This window comes from Elephantulus edwardii, unplaced genomic scaffold (genome assembly GCF_000299155.1).
Source record: "Elephantulus edwardii isolate Elephantulus edwardi_28Jun2011 unplaced genomic scaffold, EleEdw1.0 scaffold00070, whole genome shotgun sequence".
In the NCBI taxonomy this organism is placed as follows: Eukaryota; Metazoa; Chordata; class Mammalia; order Macroscelidea; family Macroscelididae; genus Elephantulus; species Elephantulus edwardii.
In genome coordinates, this window is record NW_006399820.1 from 3847304 (window position 1) to 3853193 (window position 5890).

Genomic DNA, 5890 nt, shown 5'->3' on the forward strand with positions numbered 1-5890 from the left:
TGCGGTGGGCGCAGGATAGAGCAGGGTTTAGGGCTGTTGTGCATAGGGTCGCTATGAGTCGGAAACGACTCGACAGCACATAACAACAACAACAACAAGTAGCAAAAGCAAAGTGAAAAAAAATGCTAAACTTAAAACTCCTGAAAGTGTTGCCAATATTAACAGAAATATTATAAATATTATACTTATGCACTCATACACTTTACGGCACTTAAAAAGGCCTCACCAGGCACAGCATTCTTCAGAGAATAAAGCTGTAGGTGAAGGTGAGAGGAACACCTACAAGCACACAGGAATATATGAAATCATGGTGCTTTAAAACCTGATTCACTGAGACTTTGACAGAGACCTTAATAAAAATACTTTTAAAAATAAGAATGCTATCAGCATTTTAATGATTAATTTGTTCTAGGTATAATTGTTAAATACATTAGTGGTTTTTTATTTTTAATTTTTTTTAATACATTAGTTTTTTAATATGAGAAGTTAAACTGTAATGTCTTCCTGGAATGGAACCTTTTTAAATTTTTTTCTTTTATTTTCACAAAGGCAATGAATGAATAAATATAGTTCTTTGTCATTAAATATTCTCTCTTATAAATTCTATAAGCTTTCTGTCTTTGTTAAATTGTCATGGTATGTGCTGTAGATGAACCTGGTTTTTGTTCGTCTCATGTGAAATGTGTATGACTCCTACTAGAATGTTTAAGTCAGTCAGATGGAGAATAGAATGCATTTCCATATGTTTGAAGGGGAAAAGGTTATTTGTGAAGATGTATAATTCACTACAGTGAATTAGGAAATTTAAAAATGTATCTGGATAACCATAAAACGTTTGTATAATCAGAGGTAACTGATGCATCTTCATTGACTAAAGTTAACAATGGTTTATCTTAAATCCATGGATGGCACTGAATAAATTCTACCAATAGTTCTATCAGCTATATTCAATTTTAGAAGCTTAGGGAAAGATTATTTTTCTTTTTACTGCTCAATGTGTTTTCTTGTACCTTAACTACAATGATAACAGGTGATTATTGCTATAAGTAAAGATTATGTTGAGGCCATCATTTTTGTGGTTTTCTTTGTGTGTTTAGAATTAGCTTCTATAAGAATAATTATTCTCATCAGGATATGAGCATTTAGATTTTTACTTCTGTATCAGTGCTCAATCTACAATGCACTTAGATCACTATCTTTTAAGTAAATAATTTTATACAGTTAAAAATGTGGATGGTTTATTTTGGAGCATTATGCTAGTATTTTATGTATTTTAATCTTTTGGGCAATATTTTCACAAACCCATAGAAACCTTTTACTTAAACCATGTGAAAATTCAGCACATTAAAAGTTAGTTCTGTTGGTTTCCAGGGAAAGAAGGGCAGGAGAGGGGTATGCTAATTAATAAATAGACAATAGACATTTATTAAGATGAGTGAAAGGGAAGACTATACACAGTAGGAAGATGATTAGACATTGTAGGTTTTATAATTAATGTAATGAAACAAAATGGGTATGAAAAAATGAATGGAAATTGCTTTGTAAACTTTGACCCAAACCACAATTTTTTAAAAAAAAGATGCAATTAGGTGTGAATTATAAAAGTTATTTCTGTTTCTATCTGACATAGATAGTAAACTTCATTATGCAAGGAATTTTTTACAGTATCATTTGCATGCCACTTATTTGATGAAAATTTTTCATATGTTTCAAATGAAACACATTTTTCTCTCTTTAAATATTATTACAGAAATGGATTTAGAATTTTTGTTGTGATGTATAAAGATATTTATAAAAAGAGACGAGATTATAGGCGTTATACATATTTTATATAATGACAACACTTTTATAGGCATATTAGGAGAAAAATACACTGTTGGTGAGTCTCTTTCAAATGATCTCTACAGCCCTGTGTTACACAGTAGAACTTTTCCAAAGGTTTCCTGAAACTGTAAATCTTTACAAGAGCAAACTGCCTCGCCTTTCTTTCATAGAGGAGCTGGTGACTTAGAATCGCTGACCTTTTGACTAGTTACCCAATATGTAGCCTGTAGCACCACTAAAGTGCCTCATATTCTTGTTGCTTTGTGCTGTCTAGTTGGAACCAACTCCTAGCTACCTAGCTAGGTTTTCATAAGTCCTAAATTGTAAGGGAGGAGATTGCCCATCCTTCTCTTGCAGAGAGCAGCTGGTAGATTCCAACCTTTGGGTTTGCAAGACAGCTTCTTACCACTAGGCCACCAGAACTCCCTCATATTCAGAGTGATTGACGAAAATTTTGCTTCATGTTGTAGTATAGTCACTGCTTTGGTCCTATTAAAATAGTTTTGTTTTACCCACAGCCATTGTTATAGTGTTGGGAAATAATTAAGCAAGATTTTTTTTGGTTTTGGTTTTGTTTTAGCAAATGTATTTTGTCTTCTTGCTACTTAAAAACAGAGTATGTGTGACTTGAGTAAATGACTAAGACTACATTAATGTATCAAATGACCAGTACATCTCTGTTATTCCATAAGGGTTAAAAAATAGCAAACCTCAGCATCTAGATTGCCAGAGTACAGTATCAGACTTCATGTGACTTAGGTAATGAGGTAGGTGTGTCAGAGACAATAAGTTTGGCTCAGGATAAAGCACGCAGGATTACGAGCAGTTAAGTACATACAGTCACCATTAGTCACAGACAACTCGACAGCACATAACAATAACAATAACAACTATTATTGTGGTGCTGTATATGTCTTGTCCCAGTTATGTTCATTTGCTTCCTGTATTTTGCAGTTCTATCATTTGGTGCATAGATATTTATTATAGTTATGTTCTCCTGTTCTAGTGATCTTTTTTTAAAAATTTTATGCAAATAAATTGTCTTTCATTAAAAAAAAAAGAAATGTTTCACAGCCAACAGTGACTAATTTCTACAAGGTGTTATGAAATCAATAGTATACATTTGATTTGTTAGAAAATACTTGTGAAAATAAATATACAGCTTTTCTGCAGGTTTCCACGTGATTTTTCCTCTCTTTCATGGGTCCTTAACAGGTCTCTTACATGCTTTCGTATTTAAACTCGATTTCTCATTAAAAAGACAAATGATATGACAATGCCCTGCATATCTCTGTATTTATTTAGCAGATTCACCATGTTATCATTAATACAAATTATTTTAAAAAGAAAATTAAAAAATAAATAGAAGTTTATACACAGAAAGAATCCTTGGTAATCACTTGGTTACCAGGAAAGGAGTAAAAAAATTAATTAATAGATAATAAAACTTGAAGGATAGAAGGCAATGTGGAATAAATTATTAGGGTTTGTGGGTACTGTCATTAAAGTTATGAAAGAAAATATGCAAGAATGATTGGACAAACAATATGCTCTCTAAACTTTCAGTCAAAGCACTATTCAAGAAAGTCATGTATATCAGCATGAAGAAGCCTGAGAGTCGGCATCCAATTCCCAAATCAATAAGACAGTTGGTTTAATTACCATTGGAAAATGCTTGTCATTCCTCTGTAGTATCTGGTCCCCTCTGGACCCTCATCATTTCCTTCACCTGCTCCCCTCACCGACCAAGCTGTGCAGCTCTGCAACTGCATCCTGGCCCATCCTCACCCTTCTGCCATCAACCCTCACCTCCTTGTACCCCCAATATGTTTTTCCCAATTAAAAAAAAAGAAAAAAAACTCATGTATAGTAAAAAGGGAAAATAAGAACAGAAAAGCAAAATAAACCAAGAAATACTTTCCTCTGAGTTTAAAATTAAATGAGTCAACTTTAGTTGGTTTCGTGAATTTGTTCTTTTTAGAAGTAGGCATCTGTTTTTAAGCATGATCTTGATTCTCCCCTGATTCTCAGGTTGCTAAAATGTATTGGCCTCGCTTCCTTCTCTTTCAATCTTCGCAGGCTTTCAGAGTAATGACATCACTTAACTGCTGAAACAGTTGTCTCAAGATTCTATTCCAACTCATGGCAAACACATGTGCGTGAGAGTAGAATTTTGACCCTTGAGAATTTTATGGACTGATTTTTTAAAATAATTTTTTTCTTGGGATTTTAAGGAAAGTTAACAGAAAGGTTAGGTTTTCATTCATTCGTTTGTGTTATTTCCCTCTCTCCACTCCCCCCTCCCCATCCCCCAGTCTACTTTGCAATGCACCATTTGTTTCAGTTTGTTGCCATGTATGTAATGCCTAATCATACATTCCTTTCAGACAGTTCTTCCCCTCATCTGTTCCAATGCAGTGTTCATTATCTATCCACTCTTTTCCTATTCTTTCCTTAAGCCCACATGTCAGTCCTATTTTATAATAGTGGTGTTCTGCAGTACTTTTTCTACTGTGGTGGAAACATTTCACTCAGCATAATGTCTTCTAGGCTCACTCATGTTGAGTAGTGTTTTATGAGTTTGTTTTTCAGTGCATTCAGTGTTTTTGTGTGAATGTATCATTTTTTCTTTTCATTCACATGTTGCTCGGCAGTTGAGTTGCTTTTATCTCTTTGCTACTGTAAATAATACAACAATACACATGGGTGTGCATACATCTGCTTGAGTAATGGCTCTGGTTTCTTTAGGGCATATTCTCTGTAGTAAAATGGCTGGGTTAAATGACATTTCTTTATTATTTTATACTGGTTTATTTACAAAGTTTGTATACATTGTTTTTCACATTGGATCTTTCCCATGTCCTTCACTACCCCCTTCACCCATCAAATTGTGTGACACTGTTAGTAGTAGTTTCCCTTCCCCTTTTCCATTCTTACTCCCCCCGCCCCAAATCCTCATATTCGTTCTATAATAATGGTCTTTTACAGTTAAATGACATTTCTATTTCCAACTTTTTGAGAAAACATCAGACTACTTTCCTTAGTGGTTGTACCATTTTTACGCCCACAGATAGAGAATAACCGTGCCAATCTCTGGACTCCTTCATCAGTGTTCACTGCCCTGTTAAACTTCATTAGTGTTGCTGGTATGAGATGATATCTCATATTTGTTTTGATTTGCATATCTCTGATAGCTAGGCTTTTTGAACATTTCTTCATGTGTTTGTTTGCTTGTCATCTGAATTTCTTCTTTGGTGAGTTGTCTATACCTTGTGCCCATTTTGTGATTGGGTTGTTTACCTTTTTCTTGTTGAGGTAATGGAGTTATCTATAAATTTTAGATACGAGTCCCTTATGAGATATATCATTGCCAAATAATTTTTCCCAGACTAAGAGTTCCCTTTCACCCTGTTGGAGTCTTTATATATAAGATTTGATTCTTATAAGATACCATTGATCTATTTTATTCTTTCCTGGTTGTAGATCATTCATTATGCTTGGAAGTCTGTTCATACTGTAGATTAGGGATACTAGAGCTGTTCCTAGCTTTCTCTGATGGATTTTATAGTCTTTAATTTTACTCCTATGTTCCTGAATCACTTTTAGTTGGTTTGTATATGGTATGAAGTGTGAGTCTTGCTTAAGTTGTCTGTAAATGGTTTTCCATTTTTTCCAAAGTCATTTGTTAAAGAGGCTGCCATTTCCCCAGTTAGCTGATTTGTCTCCTTATCAAAAGTCAGTCGACATATGTAGTTAAGTTTATTTCTGGGTCTTCAATGCTATACTACTGTGTCTGTCACCATAACAGTTATCATGCTATCTTTTTGTTTTTTAATAAAAAAAATTATATTTACTTAGAAGAATTCAGAATGTTAACAAAACAACTGCAACTTTTTTTTTTCTTTCTTTTTTTGCAATTGCAGAGTGGTATTCAGTTAACAGAACAACAATTATTTTGTGTAAGCTGCATCAGACAACTGAAGCTGAAAAAAAACAAACCTACCATCCCCATATATAACTAATTTGTGCTGTGCACCAACAAGAATCTGCTTTAAATTTCCATGCC